Genomic DNA, 8,721 nt, shown 5'->3' with positions numbered 1-8,721 from the left:
CTGTGTCAATGCAGTTGCATGTCAAAAGCACCCAAATATGATGAATGCTACTATTTTAAATTCATGAATACTAATTTATTGATCATTCCCATAAGGGTGCCTGCAATAATGACACATTGGTTTAGTTCTCTCAATTTCCACTTTCCTCGGTAACTACCTACATGTTCTTCTGTACTCTGAACTGTGCAACATCTCATCTCATTTTCACTCTTGCCTTACGACTTTTATTTTAATCTTATTTCACTGAGAAAATAGAAACAATTAGAAGACAACTTCTACATTTGCACACCATAATCCCTTTCAACATAGCAGTGATGGCATCTTTATGCACTTCTTCTCCTGTTGTTACTATGAATAAACTGTACTTTCTCCTATCTAAGGCAACCCTTCCATTTGATTACTAAATTCTTTCTCTGTGCATATCTTAGTCTCTTTTACTGCAGTAAAAAAATACCTGAGACTGAGTAATTTGTAAACAACAGAAATTTATTTCTCACAGTTCTGGAGGCTGGGAAATCCAAGATTAAGGTTTTGACATTGGTGTCAGATGGGGGTTGCTCTCTCCTCTTCCAAGATGGTGCCTTGATGCTATGTCCTCATGAGGTCACCAATGCTGTGTCCTCAAATGGTGGAAGGCAGAAGGGAAAAAAGGACAAACAGTTCCCATGTACTTTTCTTATAAGATTATTAATCCCCTTCATTAGGGTTCTGCCATCAGGACTAAATCACTTATTCAAGGCTCTACCTCTGAATACTGTTGCACTGGGGATTCAGTTTCAACATAAATGTTGGAAGAGGGATAAATATTCAAAACATAGCAGTGCCTAATAAAATATATTGCTTCAATTGCTATCCATTCTCTTTTCAGAATCATCTATTTTTTCCCCTGCCACACTCAAGAAGTGTTATACCTTGGAGCTGATCTAACTTGACTTAAATTCTGGCTCTGCAACTTATTAGCAGTGTGAAATTGAACAAGTTAATTTATTTCTCAGTTTTACCCATCTAGCTAAAGGGGATGAAAATAATAGTGTCTACCTCATAAGTTTGTTGTCAAGACTAAATTGATTCATACATAAATTCATAGGTCCTGGCACATTTTAAGTGCTACATATCTATTACTAGTATTTCATTAATATACAAGTTTTTGTGATATTTTCTATACAAAATATACATATAATCCACATTTTTTCACTTCTTTTAAAGAAAAAAAAACTTCTTAAAAAATAGTCCACTAATGTGACCCCCCGGTCTTATTACATTCTGTCCTCAACTTTCTAATTGTAAAGAGGAAAACTCTTACAGCCATTATTAAATCTTTACCTTTTTCGGCACCCATGTTTCACCCATGAAAGATTACTTTACGCTGTATATTCAACACTCATGTCTTCAGTTCCTCCCACTCTATTTCTCTTGAATCCATTCCAATTGACTTTTTCTGGTACTATTCCACAAAAACATATTTTTAAATTTGATAAGAACTGTATGTTGATAAATCTTATCATGAATTCTGAATTATCATCTTATTTGACCTAACAGAAGCATTTAACATGGTTGCCCACACTTTCTTTTTGAAACTCTTTCTTTTTTGAAACAAACACTTTCTTTTAGAAAGACTCTGTCTCTATATAAAATTTAAAAATTAGCTGGGCATGGTGGTTCATGTCTGTAGTCCTAGCTACTTAGGAGTCTGAAGTGGGAGGATTGCTTGAGCCCAAGAGGTTGAGGCTGCATAAGTTATGATTGCACCACTGCACTCCAGCCTGGGCAACAAAGCAGGAGCCTGCATCAAACAAATAACCAACAAACAAAAAGAAAATAAGAAACAATAGAAAACTAATTGCAATATAGTTGGTTTAAATCCAATTATATCAATTAATTATATTAATTGTAGATGATCTAAACAACCTGACTAAAAAGCATAGATTTTCAAAATGAAAAAGCAACGACTTAATATATATTGGCTGCAAGAAAACAATTTTAAATATCTAGATACAAATAGGTTCAAAACGAGAGAGGCAAAAGTCATATCAGGCTAAGCTGCTAAAGATGGGCTGGCTGTGTTAATGTCAGATAAAAGTAGATTTCAGATAAAATAATATTACCAGGAATAAAGAGAATAATTTCATAAATGATAAAGAGGTAAATTCATCAAAGAGGCATAGTCTTAAACATTTATGCATTTAATAGCAAATAGATGAAGAAAAACCTTATAGGACTAGAAGAAGAAATACATGAAGCAAAAAACAAGAAGGACTAGAAGGAGAAATAAATCATAATGAAGCAAAAACCTTATACGACTAGAAGGATAAATAAACAAACTATAATTATATTAGAGATTTCAACACCTCCCTCTCAGTAGTTGATATAAGAAGTAGACAAAATATTAGTAGACTAGTAGACTTAAATTCTAACAATCAACTTGACCTGATTGTTAATTATAGAATACTCTATTCAACAGCACCAGAATACATGTCATGTTCAAGTGTATGTGGAATAGTCTCCAAGATAGACCTTATTTGGGGGATCTCTATGAAAACTTTTCACAACTCTAATATTTTCCACCAACACTAGAGAGAAGAGAAAGTAAAGCTGTCTTGATTTCCACTTACTATATGAGTGATATGCAGATGCAATAATTGGATCTTAGCTGTTATGAAGTTTATTTAATATTATAGAACTGTGGCTTCCTAATCTGTATGACAGTAATGACAATGAAACATTGTCTATCAGGTTAGCACAAAAGTTAAATGAAATTACTTTAAAGTTTCTGTCACATAAATGTTATATATAGTTTAGTCTCACATAAAAACACATCTGTCTCAAGACATAGACACTAAAATCTCTCTCAGTGACACTATTTTCATTATCTTTGTACTTCTGTCTGCTATTTCTAATCATATACTATTAGTTTAATTTTCATGAAAGTACTAAACTCTCATGGAAAAAGTCTGGAAGATTTAAGAGCATAGGATACTTTTGTTTCAAAATTGAAAAGCCTTTCCACCGATATTCTGTTATTTATTTGAAATTCATCATGAAAATATTCCTACTAAAATTAATCAAGTTCAGTGTTCTCATCTACTCCTTTTTTTAAAGATACTATTGGATGGGTTACACATGTCAAATTTTTTTTCTTAAGTTAGTCATTTATCTAAAAAAAACTTACCAATATTACAGAGATAAAAAGGTAGTTCATTTATTTTTATTCATTCCTAATATGGAGGTATTAAACTTGTTTTTGGAAAATTAATGACAGAAAGATAATTTAGATACAAAATGTTTAGACTACAAAATGATTTGTAAAGGATAACTCTTGGATATATGTAAGAAAAAAGCTTTGCAGCATTTATATCAACTGTTGATAATGAATATGACAAATGATTCTTGTTTTTGTGATTATTTGATTATTTGTGTCTTTTGCGTATTTTGATATAAATGTATATAAATTTTGCAGTAAAACATGCAACCAAGATATATTCAAATTATGGGAAAAGTCTTATGGATTGAATAACAGAATAGGTTGCATTCATAATCATTTAGTTAGACAAACATGTAATCAGTTCAATCATGTGTCTTATTTTCTCCAGAACTGACTGATGTTTGATTCACTTAAATTGATTCATAATTTTTTTTCTGCTATCTTCTAGGCAGTCTCTTAGAAGTGCTTTTGAAAGAAATCTTCTGCCTATTAAACCTAGTTTCCTTTGTTTTTAAAAATCAATTTTTCAGAATTCATTTCTCGCTACAGGTGCTGCCTTATGAATATACCATTTGTCCATTGGGCATTCAAGTGGTTAATACACTAAATCTCTCTAATTATAGAGGAAATCAAGATGTGTTGACAGCTCTGCTATTTTGGGGGAGTGACAACCCTGGGTGCCTGCCACACTCTGACATTCAAGCTATACTTGTTAGTATCAGAAATTCTTTGTAGGTGGCCCACTAAAGAAAAAAGTGGGGTATATTTTGTCGGATTTGTCTGCTCAACTGTGACATCAGTTTTCCCTCACATTGCTCCAAAGTCCAAAGAGTTAGCAACGGAATAATGCATTTTATTGCTACAATGATCCTTTCCTCTCAGAGTTAGTATGGAATTGCTGAAAGGGCATCAGGGTGGGAAACAAGAAATCTGGGTTCTGGCCTTGGTCTACTTTAATAGATATATATAACATATGCGATAGATGTAACCCTATCTGTGTAACTTAATAGGGATTTACTGTCTCATTAGATAATTAGATTAAATCTTCTCCAAGCTCCAATTTGGATCTAAATTTCTGTGATTTTATTTTTAATTCATTTATGGATTTTGGAGGAAAATAGTTTACTAAGTCTTTAGGATATTTACATTTATCTTAAGACAATAACTTTGGTATATTTGCAAGGCTGGTTTTCATGACACATTTTCTCTCTCTTAATTCCCGTTTCATTTTAAATATCATCAGAAATAATTTCTCACACAAAAGACTTTGGATACTTTTATAAATACTGTTTATAAAAAGCTTTTCATCATTTAATAGGTATGGCTACATAGATTTATATCTCTGTATCACATATCAGATTTATATCTCTGTATCATATATCTATAATCTATATCTGTTTATCAATACACACACATATTGTTATGAAAAACCTGTATGAACTTTTCTTCTATGTTTCAACAACCTCTGTCTGATAGATTGAAAACTTCATTTTGTGAATAGTGAATAATATTCTTGCCTCTTTAATCAAATTTGGGAAATTTTATGAAATATATCTTCATGTTTCTCAGATTCCTAATTTATTTCATGAAATTTGGATTAATTAAGAAAATTACAGCTAATTTTGCTAAAATAAAATATGATGAAAGATCTATATAAAGTTTTTTCTTATGGAACACACCTGATTCACTTATTGTAAATAAAATAATTCTCAGAAATGTTTGAACATTTTGAAAAATAATTTTATATTTGATATTGCATTTTAAAATTGTAAAACATTAACAAGGTATGTTTAGCTCTAAAATATGCATATTGGTTTATTTCTATAGAGGTTTTCAAAATTAGTAAAACAAAACAAAAACAAAACAAAAATAAAACAAAAAAACCCCAAGAATTAACTCATTAACTTTGGTAGGCCATCTTGAATGTGTGGCAAATATTTTAATTCATTAAATCAATAATCCAGAAGAAAATTAGAAATCATTTAGTACATCTATAAGCATCCAAGTAGACCTCACTTAATGACTCCAGTTAAATGGTGGCTAAAATAATGTCTTTTTTTTTTTTAAGGTAAAATGAAATCTTTTATTTTTCTCATTTTTAATTGGTCTGACAGTAGACAGTTTGTTCAAAATAGTAATAGCAACAGCAACAATGTGTTTGAACAGTTTGTTCAAAATAGTAATAGCAACAATGTGCTTATGTGCAAATGAAAGGAATGACAGCAATGATACAAGCGATGGGAGGGAGGAATTAGGAAAGTTTTGCAAGTATAAGATACTTTCACTCCTCACAGAGCATTACAGTGTTACAAGGATACCAGGGGGCTCTTGTGGGTTTGGCTCCAGACCACTGCAATAAAGCAAATATTGCAGTAAATTGAGTCATGTGAGTTTTTTGTTTTCCAGTACATGTAAAAGTTCTATTTACCCTATACTGTAGCTACATTATGCCATAAACAATGATGTACTGGCCGGGTGCAGTGGCTCACGCCTGTAATCCCAGCACTCTGAGAGGCCGAGGTGAGCGGATCACGGGGTCAGGAGCTCAAGACCAGACCGGCTAACATGGTGAAACCCCATCTCTACTAAAAACAAAAAATTAGCCAGTCATGGTGGCAGGTGCCTGCAATCCCAGCCACTCACGAGGCCGAGGCAGGAGAATCGCTGGAGCCTGGGAGGCGAAGGTTGCAGCGAGCCGAGATCGCTCCACCACACTCCAGGCTGAACAGCAGCGAAACTCCGGAGATACACCTAATGTAAATGACGAGTTAAGGGGTGCAGCACTCCAACATGGCACATGTATACATATGTAACAAACCTGCACGTTTTGCATATGTACCCTAGAACTTAAAGTATAATAAATAAATACATAAAATATATCTACCTTAATTTAAAAATACTTTAATGCTAGAAAATGCTAATGATCATCACAGCCTTCAGCAAATTATAATCTTTTTTTTCTGGTGGAGGGTCTTGCCTCATTGTTGGTTGCTAAAGTAATGTCTTAAAAATATTCTCCCACTAATCACTGTTTATCATGTCTAAAATGTGAAAATTTGACAAATATGTGATAGATGCTTTAAAGGTAAAATTCAAATTCAGGTCAATCTTATCTCACTATAATTGAATTCCATTGTCACAAATATGTATTATGGCTTGAAATTCATGTGTTTTTCAAATAAGAAAACAATAGCACTTGTTTTCTTCTGTAGTTATATATATGTTATATATATATATGTTTTTTATATATATATATTTATTTATTTATTTTTGTCAGGGCCTTGCTCTGTCACCCAGGCTGGAGTGCAGTAGCACGATGTTAGCTCACTGCAATCTCTGCCTCTCAAGCTCAAGCGATTCTCCTATCTCAGCTGCTAATTTCTGTATTTTTAGTAGAAACGGGGTCTCACCATATTGGCCAGGCTGGTCTCAAACTCCTGATCTAAAGTGATCCACCTGCCTGGGCCTCCCAAAGTGCTGGGATTTCAGGCATAAGGCACCATGCCCAGTCAAGAAAATTTTTTATTAATTAGTTTCTTCTTTTCTTTTCATGCTTCAGCTTGTGTTACTTGAGCTATTTTATTTATTTATTTTTTTATCTTTCATGCATCACCATACTTCTTTTACTCACTGTAAACAAGAGGCACATCTATTCCAAATGGTCAGAATAACAGCCATAATGAAAATAATACCACTAGCTACCCTGATTGTTTAGGAAATTTTGTACTTTTTTAAAGGATAATATATGTTTGAATTGTTATTGAATCCCTTTATCATGCATTGATTTTTTTTTTCAAAACAAAAACCTCCCTTTAGATGTGTGGTAGATTTTAGCACTGGACCAAAATCTCCACTAATCCCCCCACCTTGACCTTTGCCTTGTGAATTTGTCTTGATCTTCTTTTTGCTGTTATATATAATTTTCAGTCCTTGGAGTCAGCCATATTTTGCCCAACGGGATGCAAGGAGAGTGTTGAAAAGGGTTTGTGTGATAGGGTTTTGTGTCTCGTGTCCTTTTATCATTACAAAGGGAGTAGCATACTTAAGTTAGTCTTCTGGTCTTGGAAGGGTAAGATTTAACGTAAAGTAAAGTAGAAGTGTCCCAGACTAGAATGAGGCAGATGCCCCTCTGACACAAGAACAGCCTTGGTTGAGATCAGATAACTTCTAGCAGAAACCTAGAACTGTGAGTAATCAGCACATATTGCAGTATGTCACTGAGGTGTGTGGTTGTTTGCTATGCATTAGTTTGTGGTAACAGCAAACTGATACAAGACCTTTTCAAAATCATCAGCCGTATCAACAATAATTATAGCAAGAATGGCTGTCTCAAAGATACTTTTTCATCAGAAGAATCAACGCCTCAGTATTGTCTCAAATCAATTGTGAAAGCACTATTTAACATGTAAAAATTTTGTGATGAACTTCTGAATTTGTCCACAGTACTAGCTTTTAGATCTGTGCTGTACAACATGTTTCTGTCAAATTATTTTGTCTTCTTCAATTTTTCTCACTTTTATTGTTAACTTAAAAAAAAAATCAAGGTAACATTATAATTTTTAAAAACACTGAGGTACTTTTTGTTTAAAATTTGAACTAAATTATTTTTTCAATAATAGGTATTTGGAATTTATTTTGAATAACTGAGTAGAATAATATCCACATCAAATATACATTTAATATTGCATCAAAAATTCTTTCTCTGTATTTTCATTTCACATTTTTTCATATAATACTTAACATATAAATATAGGTAGACAGATAGATGGATAGATATAGATAGGTAGACAGACAGACTTTTTTCAACATGCCTATCTCTCTTTAAGGGAACAAAATATGTCTTTCTCATTCTAAGAGACTAACAAAGGTGTCAACAGATGTTTAGTTTTGGAATTCATCAGATGAATTTAGTAGTTTGTGAAAGGTTGTACAAGAAGGCAAACACTAAAAAAAACAGTAGTTGCTAGTTTTGATTTACACTTTTGGAAGTGTAAAAATATATTTACTTTGACAACTATTTCTCATTCTGAATATATATTTCTCTTCAGAATGTGAAGGTACAACTTCAGCTCTAAGTATTATAACCAGTAAATGTTAAGATTTTAAATTTCAAATGTTCTTTTTGCAGTTAATACTGAGCACTTTATAATACTTTCAAGCTTTCAAAATTTATTCTAAAACATGAATTTGATGTGACTGTAAGTGATCTTTGGCAAAAAATATGATTTCTATTTGAGAAATTTCATAAAACAAACATTGTATTGATGGCGAATTATCCTTTCAGAAAGACTTTTGCTTTCAATCTTAGTTCAAATTTTAGACAAAAAGCCCCTCAGTGTTTTTAAAAATTACAATGCCACCTTGAATTTTTTTTTTTTTTTTTTTTTGGTTAACAACAAAAGTGAGAAGCTGGCTGTACTGCTGGAAGGGACAAAAAATGCAAATAGTGACATTTTTCCTTAAAACTTGTAAACTCCTTTTAAGCATTTAAACTAAAATGTATATGATTGTGTAGGCTT

The sequence above is a fragment of the Macaca nemestrina genome, chromosome 2 (genome assembly GCF_043159975.1).
Source record: "Macaca nemestrina isolate mMacNem1 chromosome 2, mMacNem.hap1, whole genome shotgun sequence".
NCBI lineage: Eukaryota > Metazoa > Chordata > Mammalia > Primates > Cercopithecidae > Macaca > Macaca nemestrina.
Note: the sequence above shows the minus strand (reverse complement) of the source record.